Source organism: Larus michahellis, chromosome 19 (assembly GCF_964199755.1).
Source record: "Larus michahellis chromosome 19, bLarMic1.1, whole genome shotgun sequence".
NCBI classification, from domain to species: domain Eukaryota; kingdom Metazoa; phylum Chordata; class Aves; order Charadriiformes; family Laridae; genus Larus; species Larus michahellis.
Window position 1 is genome coordinate 8,642,514 of NC_133914.1, and position 27,811 is coordinate 8,670,324.

Consider the following 27,811-nt stretch of genomic DNA (forward strand, 5'->3'; position numbering starts at 1 on the left):
GCCACCGCCACGGCCCAGCTCCGTCACTGACAGCTGCAGGCTGGAGACCTTGTGGGGCTGGGAGCCGGGGCATTCCTGAGGCCTCCGCCAGCCGAGCCTGCCTGAGGTAGAGAGCCAGAGCCTCTGAGCACTGCCGGCCCGCTCGCCCTCAGCCTGCGCTGCTGTCCCCGGCCCCTCAGTGGGCCCTTCCCCACGCCGCCGTGGGCCCTGATGCGGTGTGGAGGCCGTGACGCCATCTACTGTGCTAGACGCCATTGCGTAGCAGGCACCGCCTGGCCCCGACCGTGTCTTGTGTCCATTTCAAGTTCTTCTCCAAGCTGAACTACGATACAGTCACCTTCGACGGCCTCCACATCACCCTCTGTGACCTCTGCGAAGTGGGATTTTTGGAATTCCTATATGTGGACATACAGTATTGCATTTTATACCTTTGTCTGTGCAGCAGTCCTGACAAAATGTTGAAACGATCTTGGAAAGAGCAAAGTGAAGCTTGAGTGAAGACGGCCTACTTGTTCAGATTTTTCCGAGTACTCCAAGCTTTTACAGTTCAGTAACTGTTACTTTTCATAATGGAAGTCTAGTAATAGAAGCAAAGCTGATATGAGGTCAAAGTAAACAGGATTTTAAAGATCAGTGGAAAAATATGCGATGATGCTTTTAAAGATGCCGGGAAGGCAAAAGGGGTGGTTGGGACCTATTTTACAAAGGGGGTGGAGGGATGTTCTCTTCCACGCTTACTCTAGAGGCGTGTTCTGTGGGGGCAGAATTCCCTTCAAAAAGCCCGTACTCAAGAACAGTGCATTTAAACTTGCCTCCTTGTAATTTGATCTGAATTTCTTATCATAGATGTTCTCACAATATCCTGGTAGAACGGTAAACTCCAGAGCACAGGTTTCTTGAGTACTCCTTCCTGCCCTGTAATATTCTGTCTCAAAAACCCTTGGAGAATGTGCTATTCTGCTTATCAGGCAAAAGGCAAACAAGTACAAAACCAAAAATGGGACTCTGAACTGTTCTTAGGTGAATAGTTTTAAGGAAGAAGAGTGCTCTTCTAAGACTGTCTCTAGAGCTCAGAACTTGCTTGAGTTCAGTGTTACAGCATGCACTTGACAGTTTTAGTAATGCCACGATGCGATGTCTTCAAAACAAACTCATGCTAACTCCAAAGGAAGTCATTTGGCCTCACAGCCGACGTCTGTCCATCTGTCGACTGGAATGCCTTCCACACTGTGCAAACGTAGCGTTTTAGAGAAAACGTTTGAGCGCCTTTTAAACCTTGCCCTTCACTGTGCCACTTGTTCCGTGACCTTTTTGGCCTACTGAACCAGCTCAATCAAGAAATGGTGATACACCCGTTGGAGATGAGATCATTGATACTTATCTTGGTGGAGACTGAAAATCCAGAAATCGTAGTCCAGTCTGTCAGTCAGGATGTTTCGAGGCGCTGCTTTCAGTGCCAGCCACAGGGATGATTTCTTTGTTGCAAAGCGTACAAGTGGTGTTGATCAGAACAGTTAAAAAATCACATACTGAGAAAGCATGTTTTTAAGCACTAGGGAGAAGAGGTGCTCTTGAGAGTTACGTTGCTTGCTGGTAGAGACAGTCTGGCATGTTACTAGCCGTTTTTATCTCTTACCCTGCAAGTCCTTCCCCCAGTAGCATGCTAGCTGTTTAGCAAGGCCTGTAAGCCTAATGAAGATTTTTCTTTGTCGTTGCGCGTGTAGGCTTGCCTTCTGATGACTTCTGTTCTGAGGAGCGTCTGTGCTTTATCTGGGTGAAGATACTTCTCTCGCTACTGCTCAGAGAGATGCTTTTGCAATGCTGTCAGACCCAAAAGGGTGGATTAAAGCAGGCCATAAATAAAAGGAGGACCTTTTTTCAGTGACTTGTTTGTAGCGTGCATATGACACAAGGTATTAAAACTAGCAGATTTTCAGAATTGTAGGTGAATTTAAAAATGGGATTTTCAAATTGCGTGTTAAATGTGAAGCAGTATAAACCTCAGAGCCTGACCTCAGCTGCTTGTAGTTTTTTGCAGGCAGAAGGTTGTGGACACTAGTGCGATAATTGATTTAAGATCTCTAAGTCAGTGTGAGGCAGCAGTCAAAGTAGCCATTGTTTGACTCGTCTGCCTCCATTCATGCCTTGAGATACTTCTTGCCCTTGACTCTTTCAAGGATACTTTTTTCTTGTAGAATAGATAGCAAGTTTTAGACTGTTAGGTCTCTTCTGCCCTTGATTTTTATATACCATAGAATCATAGAATCATAGGGTTGGAAGGGACCTCTGGAGATCATCTAGTCCGACCCCCCTGCCAGAGCAGGGTCACCCAGAGCAGGTTACACAGGAGCCTGTCCAGGCGGCTTTGGAATGTCTCCAGAGACGCAGCCTCCACCACCTCTCTGGGCAGCCTGTTCCAGTGCTCTGCCACCCTGGAAGGAAAGTAGTTCCTCCTCATGGTTAGGGGGAACTTCCTAAGCTCCAGTTTGTGCCCATTACCTCTTGTCCTGTCACTGGACACCACTGAAAAGAGCCTGGCCCCATCCTCCTGACACCCCCCCTTTCAGTATTTAGAAGCGTTGATAAGGTTGCCCCTCAGCCGTCTTTTTTCCAGACTGAAGAGACCCAAATCCCTCAGCCTTTCTTCATAAGAGAGCTGTTCCAGTCCCATCGGCATCTTGGTAGCTCTCTGCTGCACCCTCTCCAGCAGTTCCCTGTCCCTCTTGAACGGGGGAGCCCAGAACTGGACACAGCACTCCAGGTGCGGCCTCACCCAGGGCAGAGTATAGGGGGAGGATGACTTCCCTCCACCTGCTGGCCACACTCTTCTTGATGCACCCCAGGATGCCATTGGCCTGCTTGGCCACAAGGGCACATTGCTGGCTCATGGTCATCCTGTTGTCCACCAGGACTCCCAGGTCTCTTTCAGCTGAGCTGCTCTCCAGCAGGTCAGCCCCCAACCTGTCCTGGTGCATGGGGTTATTCCTCCCCAGGTGCAGCACCCTACACTTGCCCTTCTTGAATTTCATAAGGTTCCTCTCTGCCCAGATCTCCAGCCTGTCCAGGGCTCGCTGGATGGCGGCACAGCCTTCCGGTGTGTCAGCCACCCCCCCAGCTTTGTGTCATTGGCGAACTTGCTGAGGGTGCACTCTGTCCCCTCATGCAGGTCGTTGATGAATATATTGAACAGGACTGGACCCAGTACTGACGCCCGCGGAACACCACTCATCACTGACCTCCAACTAGACTCTGTGCCCCTAATCACGACCCTCTGAGCTCGCTCTTTCAACCAGTTATCTATCCACCTCACTGTCCATTCATCGAGCCCACTCTACCTAGGCTTCCCTATGAGGATGCTGTCGGGGACCGTGTCGAAAGCCTTGCTGAAGTCAAGGTAGACCACATCCACTGCCCTCCCCTCATCTATCCGTCCAGTCATGCCATCATAGAAGGCTATCAGATTAGTCAGACATGATTTCCCCTTGGTGAATCCACGTTGAGTACTTCCGATAGCTTTCTTTTCCTCCACATGCCTTGAGATGACGCCCAGAACAAGCTGGTCCATCATCTTTCCAGGGATGGAGGTGAGGCTGACCGGCCTGTAGTTCCCCGGCTCCTCCTTCTTGCCTTTTTTGAAGACTGGAGTGACGTTGGCTTTCCTCCAGTCCTCAGGCACCTCGCCTGTTCTCCAGGACCTTTCAAAGATGATGGAGAGCGGCCCAGCAATGACTTCTGCCAGCTCCCTCAGCACTCTCGGGTGCATCCCAACAAGGGCACGGAGTGTGTTTCCTGGCCTCCAAGGCCTTCACGTCCCAAGTCCCTTAGACTGGCTCTCTGTTTAGACATATATTCTGACGCTGGAATAGCTCTTTATAAGTACAGCTTCTCCAGCTCTTTTCCTAGTCTAAGCTCCTTGACAGCGTAGAGAATCAGAGCACCCTTAGAGAGAGCGCTTTTTATTTTGATCTCCTTCTAGATACAGGAATGAATATTATTTTTCAATAGCTATAAAAAGAAGAGCTTGTTCACTATTTCAGTGCCTCACACCCAGAGTCACAGGGATCTTTAATGTTTTTTAACCACCACAGCCCCCGCCCAACTTCCAGAGATTTTGGGGCCGTGACCCGCCTCTTTTGGGGGGGAACTCCGTGTAACCCCCCATGCCCCCCTCGCCTGCTCCTCCGACGTGTGGGCCAGGGGATGGAGAGAAGAGGTGGGCGGAGGGGGAACGGCGGGGGCGGCTGAGCTGGCAGTACCTGCCCATCCCGGCCACCGCCGTCTCGCCCGAGCAGGCCTTTGCCACCGGCCAGAGCGTCCTGGAGCATCGTCGAGCCATCCTGGCGCCGGAGAACCTGGGCCAGATTCTCATCTTGCACCAAAACTTTGATTTTTTAGAATCAATCAGGAACAGCAACGAGGCGCGGAGCAGGAATCCCCACACTCGTACACGTCTGTGACAGCAGCCCTATTTTCAACCCCAGAAAGTATTACTGCTTGACACCTTTCAGCAAGGCACTACGGAGTTGTACACGACACGGGGCAAATATGATTCTTTCACATCACTGATCAATGTTTCAAACGGAGACGGCAAGAAATCCAAAGACTGGAAATGATGAGGGGACTGGAACAGCTCTCTTATGCAGAAAGGCTGAGGGATTTGGGTCTTTTCAGTCTGGAAAAAAGACGACTGAGGGGGGACCTTATCAACGCTTCTAAATACTGAAAGGGGGGGTGTCAGGAGGATGGGGCCAGGCTCTTTTCAGTGGTGCCCAGCGATGGGACAAGGGGTAACGGGCACAAACTGGAGCACAGGCACTTCCACCTAAACATGAGGAGGAACTTCTTTGCTGTGAGGGCGGCAGAGCCCTGGCACAGGCTGCCCAGAGAGGTGGTGGAGGCTGCGTCTCTGGAGACATTCCAAAGCCGCCTGGACGCGTTCCTGTGCCACCTGCTCTGGGTGACCCTGCTCTGGCAGGGGGTTGGATGAGGTGATCTCCAGAGGGCCCTTCCAACCCCCACCGTTGTGTGATTCTGTGGTGAGCGTTTGGGCCTGTGGGTCACGTCTGCCTTGAAAGGGAGCTCAGCTCCAGTCCTCAGGCACCTCGCCTGTTCTCCAGGACCTTTCAAATATGATGGAAAGCGGCCCAGTAATGACTTTCGCCAGCTCCCTCAGCACTCTCGGGTGCATCCCATCGGGTACCATGGACTTGTGAATATCTAATTGATCTAATCGATCCCTCACTCGATCCTCCTCAACCCAAGGGAAGTCTTCTTCTTCCCCTATTACTTTTCCCAAAGCCTGGTACTCCTGAGTGCTGGGCTGAGTAGTAAAGTCTGAAGCATAGAAGGCATTCAGTAACTCTGTCTTCTCCGCATCCTCCGTCACCATGGCTCCTGTCTTGTTCAAGAGTGGGCCCACAACATCTCTGGTCTTCCTTTTGCTTCCAATATACTTGTAGAAGTCCTTCCTGTTTAGCTTGACATCCCTAGCCAGGTTTAATTCCAAGGTGGCCTTGGCTTTCCTTGTTTCATCCCTGCACGCACTGGTGGCATTCTTATAATCCTCCCAAGGGGTCAGTCCCTTCTTCCATTTACTGTAAACTTCCTTCTTCCACTTGAGCTTTTTCAGAAGCTCCCTGCTTAACCATGCAGGTCTCCTGCGTCCCTTGGCCGATTTCTTTTTCTTAGGATTGCACCGATCCTGAGCTTGGAGGAAGTGGTCTTTGAATACCAACCAGCTTTCTTGAGCCCCTTTGCCTTCCAGAGCCCTAGCCCACGGGATCTCTCCAAGCAGCTTCTTGAAGAGATCAAAGTTAGCCCTCCTTAAGTCCAAGGTTTTAATTTTACTTCTTGTCTTGTGCATAGTCCCCATGACTGAACTCTATCATTTCATGATCACTACAACCTAGGGTGCCCCCAACCTTAATGTCCTCCACCAGTCCCTCTGTGTTTGTCAGTACCAGGTCCAGGAGTGCTCCTCTCCTTGTTGGCTCCTGTACCACCTGTGTCAAAAAGTCATCATCAACGCACTCGAGGAGCCTCCTGGACTGTGCATGCCTGGCTGTGTGGTCTTCCCAGCAGATACCAGGGTGATTGAAGTCCCCCCTGAGAATCCAGGCCTGTGATTGCCAGGCTACCTTCAGCTGTCTGTAGAAAGCCTCATCAGCTTCCCCTTCCTGATCACGTGGCCTGTAATAAACACCCACAACAGTGTCCCTCATATTTGCCTGCCCCTTAATCCTTACCCATAAGGTCTCCACCCTCTCTTCATCCGCCCCTAGTGAGACCTCGATGCATTCCAAATGCTCTCTCACATAGAGTGCAATTCCACCACCACGCCTTGCTGGTCTGTCTTTCCTGAAAAGGACATAGCCATCCATGACAGCATTCCAGTCATGTGAGCTGTCCCACCATGTCTCAGTAATTGCAATGAAATCGTGGCCCTGCCACCACACACAGATCTCCAGCTCTTCCTGCTTATTCCCCATGCTGCATGCATTGGTGTATAAGCATTTTGTTTTCCAGGTGAGTGCTTTACATGTCTGTAATGGAGAAGCAGGTTGTCTAGAAGAATCAGGAGGAGTTCCGCTCCACCCCTCTATCATTCGATGGACTGGATGGTTCAAGGGATTAGCAGTGATAGGAGTTTCATATGTAGCTTACTAGCTCAAAATAGGTTTGATGGGGGATGGGGACGAAACCAGGACCACAAAAGTGGTGCCTGGGAGCAACATAGCAGTGCTCATGGGTATAAGTGATAGCAAGGTCTTGCAGCCTGCCTCAGCGATGGTGGGGGATAGTGAATTGTGTGGCAGCATAGACACAAGGAGTAGTGATAATTTGGTAACTACAGTAGTGTCCGAGAATGACCAGGTGCAAATCAGGGCCTGTCCCCCCAAGAAAGTGGTAGGACAATTAACCCAACTGAAGTGCATCTACACTAATGCACGCAGCATGGGGAATAAGCAGGACGAGCTGGAGGCCATCGTGCAGCAGGGAAACTATGATGTAGTCGCCATCACAGAAACGTGGTGGGATGACTCACATAGCTATAGTGCTGCCATGGATGCCTATAGGCTCTTCAGGAAGGACAGGCAAGCAAGGAGAGGCGGGGGTGTGGCCCTGTATGTTAAGGAGTGTTATGAATGCTTTGAACTTAATGATGGTGATAATGGGGTTGAGTGTTTATGGGTAAGAATCAGGGGCAGGGCTAACAAGGCGGATATCGTAGTAGGAGTCTGTTATAGACCGCCCAATCAGGATGAGGAGGCAGATGAAATATTCTATAAACGGCTGGGAGAAGTCTCAAGATCGCGAGCTCTTGTCCTCGTGGGGGACTTCAATTTGCCGGACATCTGCTGGGAATACAATACAGCAGGGAGGGAACAGTCTAGAAGGTTCCTGGAATGTGCTGGGGATAACTTCCTGACACAGCTAGTGAGAGAGCCAATAGGGAAGGTGCCCTGCTGGATCTGTTGTTTGTAAATAGGGAAGGTCTTGTGGGGGATGTGAAGGTTGGAGGCTGTCTTGGGAACAGTGACCATGAAATGATAGAGTTTTCAATTCTGCGAGAAGCAAGGAGAGGGGTCAGCAGAACTGCTACCTTGGACTTCCGGAGGGCGGACTTTGGGCTTTTCAGGAGCCTGGTTGACAAAGTCCCCTGGGAGGCAGTCCTCCAGGGCAAAGGAGCCCAGGAAGCCTGGATGATTTTCAAGAAGGAAGTCTTAAAGGCGCAGGAGCAGGCTGTCCCCATGTGCCAGAAGACAAGCCATCGGGGAAAAAGGCCGGCCTGGCTAAACAGGGAGCTAGTGTTGCAACTTCGGGAAAAAAAGAGGATCTATGGCCTCTGGAAGGAAGGGCAGGCCACTCAAGACGACTACAAAGAGGTAGTTAAGCTATGTAGGGAAAAAATCAGGAGGGCCAAAGCCCAGCTGGAGCTAAACCTGGCTTCTGTTGTCAAGGACAACAAAAAAAGCTTCTATAAATATATTAGCAATAGGAAGAGGACTAAGGATTATCTCTGTCCTCTAGTAGATGGGGCCGGCAACATAGTGACCAAGAATGAGGAAAAGGCTGAGGTACTTAATGAAGTCTTTGCCTCAGTCTTCAGCAGTAGGACCAGTTGTTCCCTGAGCACCCAGACCCCTGAACTAGAAGACAGGGATGGGGAGCAGAATGAAGCCCCTCTAATCCAAAGGGAAATGGTGAGGGACCTGCTTCAGCACCTGGAGGTGCACAAATCTATGGGGCCGGATGGGATCCACCCAAGGGTATTGAAAGAGCTGGCGGAGGTGCTCGCCAGGCCACTTGGTATCATTTATGAGCAGTCCTGGACAACCGGGGAGGTCCCAGCTGACTGGAGGTTAGCAAATGTGACACCCATCCGCAAGAAGGGCCGGAAGGAGGATCCGGGGAACTACAGGCCAGTCAGTCTGACCTCGGTGCCTGGGAAGGTCATGGAACAGATCCTCCTCAGTGCCATTACACGGCACATGCAGGAGAACAGGGTGATCAGGCCCAGTCAGCATGGGTTTGTGAAGGACAGGTCATGCCTATCAAACCTAATATCCTTCTATGATAAGGTGACCCACTTAGTGGATGAGGGAAAAGCTGTGGATGTTATCTACTTGGATTTTTGCAAAGTTTTTGACACTGTTTCCCACAGCATTCTCCTGGAGAAACTGGCTGCTCATGGCCTGGACAGGTGTACTCTTCGCTGGGTAAAAAACTGGCTGGATGGCCGTGCCCAGAGAGTGGTGGTAAATGGAGTTAAATCCAGTTGGTGTCCAGTCACAAGTGGTGTCCCCCAGGGTTCGGTGCTGGGGCCGGTTCTCTTTAATATCTTTATCAATGATCTGGATGAAGGGATTGAATGCACCCTCAGTAAGTTCGCAGATGACACTAAACTGGGCGGGCGTGTTGATCTGCTTGAGGGTAGGTTGGCTCTGCAGAGGGATCTGGACAGGCTGGACCAATGGGCTGAGACCAATGGTATGAGGTTCAACAAGGCCAAGTGCCGGGTCCTGCACTTGGGTCACAACAACCCCATGCAGCGCTACAGGATTGGGGCAGAATGGCTTGAAAGCAGCTCGACAGAAAAGGACTTGGGAGTGTTGGTTGACAGCCGGCTGAATATGAGCCAGCAGTGTGCCCAGGTGGCCAAGAAGGCCAACAGCATCCTAGCCTGTATCAGGAATAGTGTGGTGAGCCGGACTAGGGAAGTGATCATCCCCCTGTACTCGGCACTGGTGAGGCCCCACCTGGAGTACTGCGTTCAGTTTTGGGCCCCTCGCTACAAGAGGGACATTGAGGTGTTGGAGCGTGTCCAGAGAAGGGCTACAAAGCTGGTGAGGGGCCTGGAGGACAAACCTTATGAAGAACGACTGAGGGAGCTGGGGTTGTTTAGCCTGGAAAAGAGGAGGCTGAGGGGAGACCTTATCACCCTCTACAACTACCTGAAAGGAGGTTGTAGAGAGATGGGGGCTGACCTCTTCTCCCTGGTGACAAGTGATAGGACGAGGGGAAACGGGTTCAAGTTACGTCAGGGGAGGTTTAGATTAGATATTAGGAGACATTTTTTCACTGAAAGGGTTATTAAACATTGGAATAGGCTGCCCAGGGAGGTGGTGGATTCACCATCTCTGGAGGTGTTTAAAAAAAGGGTAGATGGGGCACTGAGGGACACGGTTTAGAAGTGGCTCTTGTCAGGGTAGGCTAAAGGTTGGACTCGATGATCTTAAAGGTCCCTTCCAACCTCAACAATTCTATGATTCTATGATTCTATTCTAAATATATGGCAGAGCTTGCAGTTGACCGATAGTTATAATGTGGCAGTTGTTGTAAAGGAACAAGGGTCTCTTTTAGTACAGTTTTGCTGCAATGACATCCCTTACCTCCTGACAACCTGAGAGGGCTGGAGACGGAATAGGAGCAGTTGCTGGAGTTTCCGCGTCTCCCTGTTCTGATTGCAACCATTACCTCAAAGCACTTTGGGGGAGATATGTGAGGGAAATTGTCTTCATTTCCTCTTTTGTCTATCTCATGTGAATACACGGAGAGTTTTTAACCTGGATTGCAAACTGGTGGTTTTTGCTAGTATTTTGTTGACACTGTTAAATTTTTCTTAGGAATTAAAAGATCAGGCTTGTTTGTAAGGAAATCTAAAATTTGTGACGGACTTTGAGAGCAGGAATGATGCTGATGAACATATGCAGTATAATGTGAAATGGTTCTTTATAAAAAATAAGAAAAGAAAAGCTTGCGAAGAAAAACCTCAGGGTAGCTGATGTTTTCTGTCCTGAAAGATGACTTGGGCAGGTGTCTGAATAGCTCTTTAGTAGCAATGCTGTCAGTCTCTTTCCTAGAGGAATGGCATTGAGTCGTACTACTAGAGGCTGAGTTTAGAAGCTTTTAGGTGTGATTTTTTTTTTTCCTGCAATTATTTCCTGAAAGCCCAAAAAGGTGGAATTTTCAACCCATCATATCCCTTGGTGGGGTGAAAGTGGAAGAAAAGCATTAGAAAAACCTTTCTCCTGCGTCTACGGGTTGGTTTTGATGTCGCCCCAGGGTTTCCAGACCAGCGAGGCTCCCTCTTCCTCCTCTTCCAAACGGGCTGGGTCCTGGAGGTCAGGAAGCTCCGCTTGGAATTGGCTGCGGACATTGACGTGCCTGAAAGCGTGAGAAAGAAGAGGTGAGGAAGGCGAGCGGGCAACATCTCCAGCAGGATAAACGTGCGCATACGTGAGGAGCTGTAATAAATACGGCTCATATTTCCCAGGAAAGCACTAATTGCTCTCCTCTAACAACTTCTCCAGCAACACCACATTACCGTTCTGCCTTCTGAGTCTGCTTGGGCCCCATCTGGCAAGAAAATTGGGGTTTTTTACCTCCTCAAAACCTGTCCCAGATGGTGAGGTGCACTCTGAGAAGAGCAGTGAGCTGCAAGAGCCACCACCGCTGAGCACCAAGTGCTTCGGAATGTTGTGTAGAACGCGGGAGGCCAGCAACGCTCCAAGACAGCGCTTTGCCAGGCATTTTGGCACATTTCTGGCCAACTTTGGCTCAAAAAACCCGCCGTTGAGGACTGGCCAAGTGACTGGGAGAAGGTCAATGTTAACTGTGAGGGCCTGCGCAGCCCGGGCCTTGCACCAACAACACACCGACTCCTCAACGGCGCTTCCCTCATCCCCCATTTTCCCAGAGTTTGCTCTTCTTCCGATGGCTGGGCGCGCATTTTAGTGTTCCATCAGCCAGAACCCCGAAAATAAACACCCGGGAGAAAAATCATTCTGCCAAGACCATCCTTTAGCCTTCCTTGCCATCCTCAAGTATTTTGAATTGCATGTTTTTAATGCTTAGATTAAGTTTTTACCCCAAACAATGTTGCACAATCCAATCAAGTCGTGGGTTTAGGAGGAACTTAAATCACAACTCAAAAGTGATTAACAGGTTACGTATTTCCCATAAATTCCACCAACAGGCCCCTGGAACCTTTACCAAGTCCGTTACCAATAGCGTTAATTACCAACAAGCCCATTACTGCCGTGTTATTTGAATAGAATTGGGGGGATTTAAGGGAGCCGTGACGCTGAGCTGCTAAACTGGTGACTAGTGGCTCACAGAAGCCATTCCAGCACGGGATTTTTGCTAAATACTCTCAAAAATCACTAAAATTGCCCCACACCTCCTTCCCTGCTGGCAAATTGGTTGTCGTGGCCGGTACCGAGACAGGAATCAGCCAGCAGAGCCACCGCGACATCCCCCTGAAGGCGTCTCTGGTTTGGAGGGACGGTTTCCATCTCCTGCGTCCTCCGGTGATGGTTTCTGGGCACCAACAAGGGCACGGGGTGTATTTTCTGGCCTCCAAGTCCTTCACATCCCAAGTCCCTTCTGAATCATTTCTCCCTTAAGAAAATAACGATAATTCCTGTTAAATAACAAGCGCTCAAGGATTCCGGTTCCCTTGACCTGCTGCTCCCTCCTCGCTTTGCGCCATCGTTCCCCGCAAAAACACCCGATGGTGACCTTTTTTGGTATAAAACCACACGACCGCAGTTCTTGGGGTGGGGGGAAGCCGAAAAGTGGAGGAAAAAAACCAACGGAGATAAAGGGGTGGAAAATTAATGGGAGGAAGGTGAACTGCTTTCTTTAAGAATATAATTTCGTCACCCTCAGTTTTCGATCCGGCATATCATGCCTAGTTGGAAAATCTCTGCAGTTCGTTTAGCAATAAAAGGTGGTAAATAGGGAAAAAAAACCCCAAGATATCCAACTAATAACCAAAAAGCACTTAATAAACCCCAAACTTTGGAGATAATTAGTCTCCAAACAAGCCACAGCATGTTGCTCGGTAAGACAAGCTTCCCTGAAACATAATTTTGGCAGTGACCTCCCAGACAACAATCTCTTAATGGCGCGAGGTTCGTTTGGGCGGACTCTTGATCTCCTTTTTCTGTCCCACAGTCAACGAGACACTAATTATTTCCACTCACGCCAATTATTTCCACTGGAGTGAGCGGTTCCCCTTCTGATTATCGCCAATCTGGGCACGAGCCCGGCCCAGAAGCCACCTTAGGCATGGGAGCAATCTCCAGACATATGGAAATTTTTGAGTCCGGCCATGGGGTGAGTGAGAAAGGGTGGTTTTGAGGCTGAAGGCAGCAGGAAAGTCTGCAGCCCCAAGCTCTGTGGGGCCATGCAAGCAGTTCCCAGAGAGCTTTAGAACAAGCCACAGTTTTCCCTCCTGGCTCTTTGGGTGTGGGAGCAATCTCCAGACATATGGAAATTTTTGAGGCCGGCCCTGGGATGAATGAGGAAGTGTGGTTTTGAGGCAGAAGGTGCCAGGAAAGCCTGGAGCCCCAAGGAATATGGGGCCATGCAAGTGGTTCCCAGGGAGCTTTAGAAAGAGCCAGTTTTTCCTCCTGTCTCCTTGGGTATGGGAGCAATCTCCAGATGTTTGCTATTTTTGGTGCGGAGACGAGCTTCAGGGCAGGTAAATCTGCTCTGGGGAAGCGATCTGAAGCAATATGAAGTCAAAAGGGCTGGGAAAAAGCTCTGTTTGGGTCTTCTTAGAAGCTGGGAGAAGCAGTGTGCCTGTGCTGGGGGCCGACAGCTTGTTGTGAGAGCCTGCTGAGCTAGAGTGGGCGGACCCAGCACCACCCACCATTTATCAGACTATAAGAAGCCCACAGGGCAAGCCAACCTATTGTGGGTGCCCCAGGTGGGGTGCTGCAGCTGTTTGCAGCTCGTTGGGCTGTTTCAGCTGCTATTTGCAGCTCGTTGGGCAGGACACGAGGTGCTGCACTTCACTCAAGGAGTGATTGTTGCCACTCGGAGTGGCTGAATTCCGGAACTAGAGTCAGGAATGCTCGGATCGGGAACAAAGGCAGACGGACAGACAGGGTCCTCCTCAGACGTCGGCCATTGAAGAAAAAACGAGACAGAGCCCCCTTGCTTCTTTGATCCCTCAGCTTTTACACTGAGCATGATGCAGATGGGATGGAACACCCTGTTGGTCAGTTTGGGGTCCCCTGTCCCATCTGCTCCTCCCTGCAGGTGGGACCCCTCTGCGCTTCTCCACTTCTGACCCTCCAACGGGGCAAACAGTGAAGTTAGCTGACCTTGATTGTTATGGCAATAAGTATAAGCAAGAGCCTCTCTGCGCACTGTTCCTTGGTATAATCAGGTTTTATCACTCTGAGAGTGAACAGTTTCTGAACAATATGCTGTTAATTTCAGGCTTTAAACAGTTAGAAGAGGCCCAGCTAAAAAGTAAAATTACAAATCAGAAAATTGGTTCTGTTTTACCTCCAACCAGGACAGGAAGCAAGAACAAAACAGTAGTAAAGAAGGAAGTGGGACCACTGATCTTCCTATAGTGGAAAAATGTAAACCACAAAATGACCCAAAGGCAGTAACAATTAAGTAAATTGAAGATTTGAAGCAAACTTTTGAAATAGAAACAGGATACGGAGACACGTATGCTTGGGTAGAATAGGTAAAATATACTGCTAATAGCGGGTCTTGCAAGAATGGGTGTCCCAGCAAGCAGGCACACCTGAGTTCCTGAAATAACTTCTTTTTATTCCCTATTCCCGGCCGAAGTTTCCCTCCCCTGTTTCCCCACTGGCTAGGTACTCCAGGGTTTACAGCCTGTCCGACTCGCCTCAAACTACTTCTGTTCGCTCCACCTCTGTTTACTTCTCCCCATCACCCCTCCTAAACCCCTTACTTCACCTTTATTTCTTTATTTCTTCCCTTTTTTGGTATTATTGCCCACCATAGCTGGTCTCAGTTAAACACTCATCCTCCTTTTAAGCTGCCGATCTGGCATAGACTGGTTTCTCCTTTGTCTAAGGGATGAGTATTCTTCCACGTCTCTTGATCAGCTTTTGTGTTGTTAATCATTCTCTAGCTACGTTATTGCAGACTGGCCAAGCTGTTTCTCTGCAAAAACAATACTTAGATTTTTATTACATCACTTTTCCCTCATGACTCCTTCACTGTGGGAGGAATTTTGAGATTTTTGCTGGTTTTGAGTCCAGCTCTGGGGAGAGCGTCTGCACAGAGGTTACTGGGGCAGTTAAACGAGTTCCCAGAGACAATAAGAAGAAGCACCTCTGTTCCCTCCTGCCACTATCGATGTGGGAGAAATCTTCAGAGGTATGCTGGTTTTGAACCCAGCCCTGGGGAGAGTGTTAGCACACAGGTTACTGCCACAGAGAAAGCAGCTCCCAAAGGGAGTGGAAACAAGCACCACAATTCCCTCTTGGCTCCTTGGGCATGGTAGCAATCTCCAGACATTTGCTATTTTTAGGGCCCTCCCTGGGGCGAGTGAGAAATAGTGATTTTGAGGCTGAAAGTGCCAGGAAAGCCCAGAGCCCTGAGGTTTGTGGGGCCATGAAAGTGGTTCCAAGAGAGCTTTAGAACAAGCCACAGTATTCCCTCCTGGCACCTTGAGTGTGGGAGCAATCCCCGGATATATGGAAATTTCTGAGACCGGCCCTGGGGTGAATGAGAAAGTGTGGTTTATGAGGCTGAAGGAACCAAGAAAGCCTGGAGGCCCAAGGTTTTTGGGGGATCCTAACAGTTCCCAGAGAGCGTGAGAACAAGCTACAGTTTTCACTCCTGTCACCTGGTGTGTGAAAGCAATCCCACTCTCAGCACCGCCTCGGCCTCGGTGAGAGCCTCCCTGTGCAGCAGAGAGCGGCGGGCGTCAGCAGCAGCAGTTGGCCTGGCCCATCCCGCCCGGGACAGGAGGACCCTGGCTCTGCTCCGCCAACCCCTGCCTCCTCCCAGCGCTGCTGCATGCCAGCACAGCTCCGTCCTGCTGGCGCTGGTGGCTGCTGGCTCCAACGGACCAACGGTCCCAGCCCAACGGAAAGTGGGAGGGGCCCTGGGGGGGCCTGGCCTGGGGGTTCTCTCCACTCTGCCCATCTCTGCCTTGCACTGGGAAGCCCCGAGCAGGACACAGCGGCGGGCAAGGAACACCTCCCTCCACCTGCTGCCAATGCCCCTCGCCTTGGCCTTCAGCGCTGCTTCCTGGCCTCCAAGCAGACTTGGTGCCGCGGCTCATCACCCTCTGGGCCAGGCCAAGCAGACGCTTTTCCAGCCATGGCACAGCCCCTCCGCTGCTGTCATGCTCTGGCTGCATGGGCTTAGTCCTCCCCATGTGCAGGACCCTGCACTCGCCCTTCTTCAACTCCCTTTGGTTCCTCTGCCACCAGCTCTCTACGAATGGGAACCTTCATTCAAAAGCCTTTAGTCTACCTTCATTCAGAACCCTCATCCTACTGGAGCTTCATTCAGGAACCCAGGGATCAGGATCAACAGCAGAGAAAGTGGCAGGCTCCTCCTCAGCCACGGGCCATTGCCGCAGCCCCAAGCCATTGATGCCTCCGCTTTTCCCCTGAGCGTGGGAGCTGGGAGGGAACACCCCATTGGTCAGTTTGGGTCACCTGACCTGCCCAGGCCTTCCCACGGTCTGTGGGAATGACCACAGTCTGTTCTCTTCTTATCTGCTCTGCCCGTTGCAACACTCGCACCAGGGACAGTAAACCCTTCTCAAGGTCTGAATATCTGCTCTCAGTATCATTGAAGGAGTGGGAGCTAAATTCTAATGGTCTCTCCGGTCCTGCTGGTCCCTTTTGCCATAAGTTACAATGAGAACCATGTTCGCTGAACCCCCCATTCTACATAGACAGGGTCAGTTGGATGTATGGGGCCAAGTTGTTGGAATAACCTTAGCTCTTTTATTAGCAATTCTAGTGCATTAGTATGTTGTTCAGTCCACTCCCAGGATTTACCTTTTTTGAGCAAACAATAAAGGGGGCGAGCAATGATGGAAAAGCCAGGGATGTGTTTACGCCAATAACTTAAAGTTCCTAGGACTTGCTGTAACTCCTTCACGCTGGAAGGATTCTGTCCATGTTCTATTTTTTCAGGGTATCCTGAGGGACAGAAGCAGCTCCCTTAATCCACCAGACCCCCAGGAATTTAACTTCCTGTGCGGGTCCCTGACACTTTGAGTCTGGAATTTCCAATCCCAAATCTGACAATGTTTTTCGGATGTTTTGCATCATGTCTTGTACACTTTCTTGGCTCTCTCCCCCTATTAAAATGTCATCAATATATTGGTATACTGTACATCCCTGTGAAACAGGAATCTCTGATAGCACTTTAGCTAAAGCATTATGAGCAATGGTGGGGGAATGTTTGTATCCTTGTGGAAGTCGGTTAAAGGTATATTGGACTCCTTTCCACGTGAATGCAAACTGCGCTTTGTCCTGCTCAAGGAGGGGAATCATAAAAAACATGTCTTTAACATCTAAGGCAGCCATCCAAGGATGGGCAGCTCCTTTTATCATAGTCACAATTTCCGCGATATTCGGAACCGCAGCGGTCAGGGGTGCAGTGTTGGCGTTTAATTTTCGGTAATCTACTGTGAAACGCCATTGCCCTTTTGGTTTCTTTACTGGCCACACCGGTGAATTATAAGGCGAGTGAGTCTTCTTAATGGTGTTTCTTTTTTCTAAATCTGATACCACCCATCTGCTCCTGCAAGTGCAGCTGCAGGCAGTGGGTACTGTCGGACTTTGGTAATTTTAGAGGGAGGCAAAGGTATAGATGTTTCTAATAGGCCCAATTTAACTGTGTCTAATCCTTTTTTGCGTCCTGCAAAACTCCACACAGTTCCATCTGGGAGTTTCCACATTCGCCCACGCAGCACGTCAAATCCTAGGAGATTAGTACGTGAGGCACCTAGTCATTCGCTGCTCTCCCGGCGACCAGAGGTTAATTTTTGCAGTGGGGCATGTTTTTACCACACCATCAATTCCTGTGAAGTTGACTCTGCGTCGGGTGGGATTTATACCTAGAAGTTGTGCTGTTTCATTAGTGATTGCAGACATTTGGGCTCCGGTATCAATAATAAAATTTACCAATATCTTCCGGGGTCCAACAGGAATGACAATAACGGGTTCGGAGTCTTTATGAGAGAGCCATTGGATTGCTAGTACCTGCCTGACAGGGTGGCTCACTGCCCTCCCCGGGGATAGGAGTTTTTTGGCTGGGACTCTGTCAAATCAATCAAGTTACGTTCCGGTGCAGAAGGCACAATTTTCTCATGGCTTGGGGATTCTCTGGTTAGACTTTTCTCCCCAGCCGCATTATTCTTTCTAGTTAGAGATTGGACTAGCGTACGGAGATCTCCCGTAGGGACACCGTGCAAGAATTGTCGGGGCACCCCTAATTGTAGGGCTTTACGCCACAACTCATTTCGGTCCTTATCAGGCTTAAACCTTCCCTCCAATTTAGGGTTTTGAGTGTGAGTTCGGACTTGGCGAAACTTTCGGGGGTGTTCGGAGGATTTCTCACTAGTTAGGCTGGCCCAGCCCATTCGGCGCCCATATTGATCTATTTCCTGTACATATTCATTCCAGGTGGGCAAGTAGTGACCACGGCCCCGCCCATAAGCACCCCGAGAATCCCGTATATGATCTTGAGTGCGAACAAGGAATGGTTTCAGGCAATCGGGAAGACCACGGATGAGAGGGGCGAATCGATATGAGTCGATAGGGGCTGACATTGGGGATTTCCGAAATTCCTCTCTGTCATACATGGCTTGCAGACAAGCTGCTTTCCGTACAGCCGCAAACAGATCAGAGTAGCCTGTAGCTCTAATCTCTAACGGCTCCCCCCTCTCTCGCGGATCCATACCCCCTGCCCAATAGGCTGCTTGAGCGCTTAGGGAATAGTTATGATCCCCAGGCATAGTGGTTAAAAACACTCCTGGTCCCCAAGAGTCTCCTTCTTCTTGCTTACTCAGCATAATTCTGTCTCTCCCTTCAGAAGAAACTCGCCACACGTACTCAACAGCTGACTCTTCTGGTCGCCTCGAATATTTCTCCCTTATTTTTGTTAACTCGGTTGGTGTCCATGGAACAGTACGCACAGTGGTGTGAATTTCATCATCGTCATCAACAGCAGTTTCAGTTTTAACCAGAGGACGTAAAGGAAAAACTTGGGATTTCAAAGTAAAAGTCCTTTCCTCCTCATCTTCTTCGTCATCCTCACTATTAGACAAAAAATCTCCGGTCTGGGTTCCGGAATTTGGGTAACACATTAACTTACGAATCTGTTGGACCTGGGTCGAGGGCTGCATTTTATCTAAGAGCCCAGTCACCCTTTCCAATGACATTTTAAGTTGGCGATATTCACTCCCAAGTTGAGCATTCCGATTTCCTAAACATTCATTCTCACTCACAAGCTTATCGACTTGAGTTCTTAATTTTTCTCCTGTCTCCTTTTGCAAGGCTAATGATGACTTCAGCACCTCATTCTCCGATTTCAGGGTTGCATATTCTACAGCTGAAATCAGATTAGGAGCAGGGGTTTCTCTAGCTTCTTGTTGTGCACAAGATAAACAGGCGCCTAACACAGCACAAATCACACCCTTGCCTTTCCCCGCTCTGAGCTTCTGTGAAGCCCGACACTCTTCAATACGTTCCACCACTTTCTCTTCATCCTTCCAAAATTTTTGGGCCCACTCCTTCCCAGCCTGGGAAGGGGCACAATCCTATTTTTGCAGCAGTTTATCCATGGCAATCCTGCCGACTACGCCAAATTCTGTTGCGTGAAACGGGGCCAAGCGGTTTTGGCAGAAGATAAACCCCCTTGCGTTCTAACACTCCTCACCGAGGTGGGAGGCTAGGTGCGGCTGGGTTTAAATTCTGAGTGATGCCCAATTCAGCACTATCAGTCCAATCGCGTTTAATATGTGTTAAACTATTACGATTTGGAGACACTAGTAGTGGGCTGCACCTTCAGTCTAGTCGTGCTCATGAACTAGCACGGCCACTCTCAAGTTTTGGTCGCGTTCAGTGAGAAACCAAAACGACTAGCTACTTAAAAAAGTGCAGTTTATTTAAACAACAGATATACAGGTTCTTTAGGATTGCCGGTGATAAATACACTGTCTGCAAAGCACGTGCAAATAAAGCTATTGTTAAGTATACAAACGCGCAACAAAATTATAAACGATACAGCCTGGCTATAAATGTAGGGTAGAGATTCTCTAGAGAAATTTCTAAGTCCCCGAGAAAGCGCTCGGTGTAATCGAAGTCTTACCCAAAGGCGTCCCTGTGCAGGGGAAGAAAGGCTCAGCCCGTTGACTGATCCCAGAAAACAGCGGTGGAATTCTTCGCGATGGTGTCTTCCCTGACATCCCCTCTTTCTTGGGCTATTTTTATATTATTTTTTTATCTTCAAAGTGGAGTTTGAGTGACTTTAGTCATATGTACTTTTATTATGATTACTGTACTCAAGGAGGAGTGTTCACACCTCGGGGGCGGATAGCCTCTGGGATGGAGGTGTGTTTTGGTACATTGTGGTGAGCAAAGTTCGCACAAAAGGACAGCATTTCATCAACATTTGACGAAATGTTGGCTCGGGTAGCGTGTAGGCCGCTTATCAGTTCCGTAGTACCATCTCGTCCCCATATCTGCTATTCGTCACAAGGGAAGACCATGGAACAAGCGCGTTCCGTTCCATCCCTCGTGTAGTTTCGCAAACAACCTTGTACAGGGAATCACAGCTGTTGCATTCTTCGTGTGCTAGCTGCGGCTGTATTCTACCTCAGAAGCCTCTTGATTTTATGACTTTCCTTAATGTGTGAACAATGCTGTATTTTTGTATTCTTGGCCAATTTAGTAATTATTCCACAAGAATACCCATTGGTTGCTGATTTATCAACGGGTCTACTCACCACAGGCCAACTGTAATTAAAACCATCTATGTAGACTCTACCAAACCGGACAAATACAACACTGATTGTTACAAAATTATGGAGCCAAATTCAGATTGCTGGCACAATTTCACTTTCATCAAAACTACAGTAGTGTACTGTATTTGGGTCTACAAGGGCACAAAATTGTTATTTGAATTTATGATTGACTCAAATACACCTGAACTTGCTGAAATAAATCCAGAACCTACACCCCCACAAACTCTCAAAGGCTCTCTCTTCCAAGAGAAAAAAAACACCTCTCTCTCTTCTAAGCCCTCCATTAGACTAACTCCTTACATTTTCAACATTGGCCCTTACGTTATTAAACACACAGGTCAACAACAGATACTGTTTAATCCCACGTATTCCCTCAAACGAGCAGAATTGTCAATGCAGATTAAAATCTCTGCGATCAAACCCACCTGCTTACCATTCCTGAGTACATCTTATGCAGAATGGTCAGCATGGTTACGCAAACGAACTCTGGCCACTTCACACGGACGGAAGAGGGATGCGACTGGTCTCTTAGGAACAGGCCTGGGAGTCTTGAATAGTATAGATGCTGAGATACTTGCCAATAAACTAGTCACAACCACTACTGATCTGGACAAATTAAGACGTCCCCTACAGTCCTCTCTATTAGCACTGGGAAACCACCAATGGCTTTTATCGAATATATTGCCTCAGTGGGAAGAAACGGGTGAAAAAGACCATCAGCTGATCACAGATGCACTTGGTACAACCCAAACCAATGTTTCCTTGGCTCTTAGTTGTATCCGAGCCCAACTGTGGATGCAATCTATGACAGCCGCAATCATAAGGGAAGGTGAAGAAGGCACCTTGCCCACCGAAATTCGAAAAGTAATATGGGATAACGCAATTGAATTTGAGAAAAAATTTCAGTCCAGGTGGTATCTGGTTAATTTCACCTATGATCCCATTGAGAGCAAGGCCACAGCTTTTGTCTTAACGACACGCAATGCTTTGGTATACACCATATACCGAATCATCGCACTGGGGTTGAATCACCAAGGAGCTGTACTCTATCCAACACAGCACAGACGTTGGGCACGACAAAATGAGACTAAATGGCAAACTGTTGATGTTGATGCATGCGTTTCACGAGACCAACAAGGATTCATTTGTGAGAGTAATACTCTCAAAGCACAAGACCTTTGTCTTGACACCAACCAGAATGTTTGTCACTTTGAGAAACATCCCGATGAAACCCCAGAGACTGTGCTTGTATATATTGGGAAAGGGTGCGTTAGCATGAGGTCTCCCTGTAGTCTTGTATTCAGAGATGACATAGTAATCACTCAAATCGTTGTTTTTGAACTTTACTAACACAAAGTTATGGGATGTGACTTCAATTATTAACCTCTTGTTACGTCTTTTCAATTGCTACAATCTAATTATACATTGATTCGAGATTTGTTGCCTACCCCTATCGGAATGAATCTCTCCCTGGTGAAGAAGCTGCTAAAACACAATGAATTGAAGCGACTCTTGAAAGAGGCCCAAGAAAATAGACAGACAACTTTGATTACCGTCCATCATCAGGTTGAAGAAATACACCAAGCGTTGGAAAGAGTCAAGAGAGGCGGAGGACATGGATGGGAGATACTCTTTTTGGATGGTCACCGACAGTTACAGGACTTTATAACAAGATGCTTCACTCTGTTGTTGTTTTACTAATACTCACTGTATTGTCCTTCGCTTAGACAATTGTTTTGCATGTTAGACTTTGGATTATGATGAAAATTTTAACTCACTTGATCACTCCGCGAGAAGGATTTCCACCTGATATCCCTCACCACAAGAACGCATGTGATCTTTCTTATCAGTGTTGAGTACGTCGACATTGAGTGACTGTAGACAAAGGGAGGACAATGTGGACTAAATGCTAAACTGGCGAAAAATACAAACCCTAGCCACACCTAGGCACCCACATCGGTGAGGAGTGTAATAACGAAAGGGGCGGCTTATTTTCTGCCAAAACCGCTTGGCTCCTTTTCACGAAACACGCACAGACAGTGGGGCTGCGGGCTTTCCCTTCCTTTTCCCTTCCCTTCCCTTTGGGAACTGCTTGCGTAGCCCCACAGACCTGGGGGCTGCAGGCTTTCCTGGCGCCTTCAGCCTCAAAACCACCCTTTCCCACTTGGCGCTGGGCTAGACTCCAAAATTCCCATATGTCTGGAGATTGCTCCCACGCCCAAACAGCCAGCAGGGAAAATTTTGGCTTGTTCTAAAGCTCTTTGGGAACTGCTTGCATGACCCCAGAGAACCTGGGCCTACAGGCTTTCCTGGCGCCTTCAGCCTCAAAAGCACCATTTCCCACTTGCGCCGCGCCAGGCTCCAAAATGTCCATATGTCTAGAGTCCCACACCCAAAGAGGCAGGAGGAAAAACTGTGGCTTATTCTAAAGGTCTTAGGGAACCGCTTGCGTAGCCCCACAGACCTGGGGGCTGCGGGCTTTCCTGCTGCCTTACCTCAAAACCAACCTTTCCCACTTGGCACCAGCCTCTGTGGACGTTGGACCAATATCTAGGCATATGGTCATTTTGGAGGCTGGCATGGCGCCAAGAGGGAAATGGTTTTTTTTGAGGCTGAAGGCGCCAGGAAAGCCTGCAGCCCCAAGGTCTGTGGGGCTACGCAAGCAATTCCCAAAGACCTTTAAAACAAGCCACAGTTTTCCGTCCTGGCTCTTTGGGCGTGGGACCAGTCTCCAGAAATAGGCGATTTGGGAGGCTGGCGAGGCGCCAAATGGGAAAGGGTGGTTTTGAGCCTGAAGGTAGCAGGAAAGCCTGCAGCCCCCAGGTCTGTGGAGCTACGCAAGCGGTTCCCAAAGAGCTTTAGAAGAAGGCATGGTTTTCCCTGCTGGCTCTTTGGGTGTGGGACCCATCTCCAGACATATGGCCATTTTTGTGCCTGGCGCGGCGCCAAGTGGGAAAGAGTGGTTTTGAGAATGAAGGCAGCAGGAAAGCCTGCAGCTCCAGGTCTGTGGGGCTACGCAAGCGGTTCCCAAAGAGCTTTAGAACAAGGCATAGTTTTCCCTGCTGGCTCCTTGGGCGTGGGACCCATCTCCAGCCATATGGCCATTTTTGTGCCTTCCCACGGCTGCCGGCTTTGCCCAGGGGAAACACGCCGGTCACCGCCCCGGCTGGCCACAGCAGGCAGCGTGGGCAAGAGGCTCTCCCTGAGCCGAGAGCTGGCTCTGCTGCGCCCCAGCCCAGGGCCGGTGGTTGCTTGCGTGCAGTCCTGAGGCACAGCTCCCTGTTGCAGTGGCCTCCCCAGCCCATCTGCCAGCTCCCCGGGCACTTGAGGGTGCAGCCCAGCAGGGCCCGGCAGGGACTTGGGCATCTGCCGTTTGCTGAAGTTTTGCCTGAGCTCCTCCTCTGCCAGCTGAGGCCAGCAGATCCTCTCGCCCCAAGGGAAGCTCTGCTCTGCTGGGGCCTTTTGTCCAGGTCTGCGGGGCCTGGCATGTCTGGAGGCTGGTCTGGCTGGGACCCTCATGCCCCAGGGGGACTGGCAGAACCGAGAGCAGCCTCAAGCGCTGCCATAGGCGAGTGAAGGCCGGGAGGGTTCTAAAAGGGTGCCAAACAAGTCCTGAACCTTGAGCGTCTCTCGAGCTTAATGATGAGAATTCTTCCCAGCAGCTCGTGCGGGGCTCTGTTTTGCAGCTGTGCTGAAAAGAGCCCGGAGAGCCCCGGGGGGCGCTAGTTCTTGCAGTGCTTGCGCGGCACCGAGGGCTTTTCTGCTTCTCAGACTGCAAGCCAGCGAGCGTGCTGGGGGTGCCCAAGAGGCTGGGAGGGGACAGAGCGGGGACATCTGAGGCCAACGGCCCAAAGGGATATCCCACAGCCTACCAGAGCGTGCTCAGCAAGGAAAGTGTGTGTGGGGGGCGAAGGTTGGCGGGGGCTGCCCTTGCTCGGGACCTGGCTGGGCATCGCTGGCTTGATGGTCAGCAAGTGCTTTCTTTTGCATCCCTTGTTTTCCTTGGGCTCTCTTTTCCACTCTCCTTGTTTCTAACCCACCAGTTTTCTCCCTTTCCCCCTTCCGACGCTCCCCCTGCACCCCACTGCGCAGGAGCGAGGGAGCGGCTGTGTGGCGCTGAGCTGCCGGCCAGGCTTCAGCCACACCAGCCTGTGAGCAAAATTTTTCCTAGCGAGGGGGAGAGGGCTCCCCCTTCCTCCTCCATCACGCTGCGGGCATCCCCTCTATCCCACTGGCATGCACGAGAGCCTCAGCACTCCGGCTGCTCTTGGAGCCGCGTCCAAAGCTTTTTGGGTGAGCTGAGGCATTTACGGTGCCCAGCGTGGAAGGGAATGCCTGGCATTGCCATGAGTTGGGGGGGGCTGAGGAAACTGCCCCACAAGCAGTGTGCCAGGAGGACGGCTGGCCGCAGGGGACAGCAAGCTGCAGGGGAGGGTGGCTGCGTAAGGACCTTAGGCCCTTGCTGGCCACCGAGCCCTGCCTACGTCTTGCCCTGGCTCTGAGCGCATGGCGCGGCTCCGAGGAGAGAGCCGAGCCTCAGCAGGACATGGTCCTGGGCAACCTGCTCTAGGCGAGCCTGCCGGAGCAGATGTTGGAGCAGGTCAGCTCTGCACATCCCCCAGTTTCTTGTCGTTTAGACAAGGAGTCCATCACCCGATGTCCCCACCCCAGCTGGGAAAGGGAATGGGGAAAAAAACACGGAAACACGAGGGCTGAAAGAGAAACAGATTTAATAGAAAAAGTATTTCACACGAATAACACTAAAGATCCAGTCCTGATCCTGATCCCAACAGCAAGTCGACAAGGATTCCACTCAGCCCCTTCTCTCCGCAGGAAGCTGAGCGCTGCCAGCGGGGGACAGCAAGTGTCGCACACCACATGGAAACAAGAGAGCTGAAAGAGAAACAGGTTTAATAGAAAAAGTAGTTCAGACAGGCTGAGAGAGTTGGCGTTGTTCACCCTGGAGAAGAGAATCACGGAGGAGACCTTATAGCAGTCTTCCAATCCATAAAGGGGGCCTACAGGAAGGATGGGGAGGCTCTCTTCATCGGGGAGTGTAATGATAGGACAAGGGAAACGGATTGCCTGGGGTAACCTGTGAAAATGGGGTAGTGTGTAGTAGGAGGTGTCCCTGCCTATGGCAGGGGGTTTTAACTAGATGATCTTCACGGTTGCTTCCAACCTGAACCTTTCTATAAATTCTATAGGTGGGATTCTATAAATCCCACCCACAGGACCCAAAATCCCCTCAATATCCCTTATAGGGAACCCCAAAGGACCCATGGGAACCCCCCCAAGTTGTTTTGAGCTCTACATGTCTTCCTATGCGGTCCTATCTTCTAGAATTGTGTCTTTTATGGAGACTGCCAGTGGCGTTGCATTTTTTCTTATTGTATGGGATTGAAAATGCAAATGCTAAATGGGAAGACGATTAGGATTTTGTTGCAGTTCCTGCGTTTCCAACAAAACTTCCAGTCCTGCTGTATTCGTGGCATTTTTACTGGCATTGGTGGAAAGAGGCGGTTTGCACTTTTAGGTTCCATTCAGCTTTCTGTCTGGCTTTGCAAAACTGACTTGTGCTCTGAGGAGATGTGGGCCTTGAACCTGGTAGCGTTGCTGCTTCAAACCGCTAGCTCTTGAGAGAGCTTCCGTTAAACACAAGTGTTTTTCATGTACCAAGCTTCCAACCCGAGGCTGGCAGGAATTTTTCTTTTCTAGCTGTGGTAGATGTTCTCTCCTGTGTGGAAGTCCACAGAGCCCAGGGACCCCATGGCTCCACCCCACAGCAACATGGACCACGGGGACCCAGACCTCGGCCCCACAGAGGAGCTGTGGAGGGGCTCACGGCCAGTCCTGGCCCCCCCCACATCTCTGATGTCATTATGGGGCACGTTACAGAGCCACCGGACAGGCATGGGTTCCACTGTGACGTTGGAGGGAGGGCAAGGACAAAGTGTTGTAAGCACCCCAGAGAGGAGCATCTCCCAGTGCCTCAGGCATCGAGGTGGGTGACAGCTTGGCTCGCACCGCATACTCCTCCTCACCCAGGGAGAGGGAGATGAGCGCTGTGGCTTGCACCGCCTTCCATGGGCTTTGCCCAGAAGGGAAGCTGGGCGATGGGCTCATCAGCGTGGACGGCACTGCATTCATTGCTCACAAGATGATCCTCTCTAGCTGCAGTCCGTACTTCAGGTGAGTGCTTGAAGGAGGAGGGGATGGGGCCAAACAGTATTTCCTGCTCTGTGCCACACTGTGCCTTTGTGTATCTCCAGCACTTCCCTCGGCACTCCAACTCTCCTCCAGCAGTTCCTCCTAGTCCTGGTACCTCCCCAGACACCAAAATTCATCCACAAGCTCAGATCGAACAGCAGAGCTGGAAGTGGTGTCTGGCGAAGCCCCAGATACGGTGCAGGGCTGGGAGCGTGGCCAGCCTGGCTGGTCTGCTGCCAGGCGGGAGGTATTCCCTCCCCACACACCGTTCTCCCCACACACTGCTCTTCTCGTTGAAGCAAGGTGCCCGCTCGCCCTGTGGCTCCTTATTAAAACAACTGGCTAGTAAAACATTCCTTCATAAAACTCCACAGCCTCCCAGCATGGCTACTGCTAGTGCCCAAATTGGTGCCCGGGGAAGGAGGCACAGGGGATAATGGGGTCAGGGTTTCACACAGCAAGGCCGCTTTCTTCCCCAGCACTGCTTTGTTTTTTTCAGGGCTTTGTTTCCAGCAACTGGAGCAATGCTGAGAGGAAGGTCTATCAAATCCCTGGCACTTCCCCTGAAATGATGAGGCTCCTTATGGAATACGCCTACACCGGGACAGTGCCGGTCACGGATGACAACGTTGAAAGTTTGCTAATCGCGGCAGACCAGTTCAACATCCTGGACATCGTCAGACTGTGCTGCGAGTACTTAAAATCCCAGCTTTGCTTGGAAAATTGCATTGGCATCTGGAGATTCACAGGCTACTACTACTGTCCTGACCTGCGAGAAGCAGCCCATGAGTTCATCCTGCATCACTTCGAGGAGGTGACCAGGGTGTCCACAGAGTTTCTGGCGCTCTCCTTCAATGAGCTGGAACGCCTGCTGGAGAAGGATGAGCTCCCTGTGAAAGAAGAGGCTGTGTTCGAGGCCGTTCTGAAATGGGTTGCCCATGACCTGCAGAGCAGGAGGCAGCACGTTGTAGTGTTGCTGGGCAAGGAAGGGTGGAAGTGTGGACAGAAGGGATTTGTTTTCTCTAAATAAACTCAGCGTTACTGACAGTTAAGACTTTGCTTAAAACTTTTGAACTCATACGTGCGCAACGGTATGAATTTGTAGTCCATGTTCCCTGTACTTACACGTCCCTCATGCAAATCTGCAAGTGCCATTTCTATCAGTTTCATAGGAACTAGATTTTCATCAGTGTCCCGGAAGGTCCTATTGACCAGCCCTTTGAAGAGCGGAAGTTTGCTTTCCTAAAATTCAGGGTCCTGACTTTACTCTCCCCCCTGACGCCCAGACCCCTCAGGACTGTGAACTCCATCAGCGCCTGA

At 50.2% G+C, this 27,811-nt stretch overlaps 1 pseudogene; it reads left to right on the top strand.

The window, feature by feature from the left end:
- The first annotated feature begins 4,160 nt into the window (after positions 1–4,160).
- LOC141733025 (kelch-like protein 10) lies at positions 4,161–27,811 on the top strand (annotated as a pseudogene).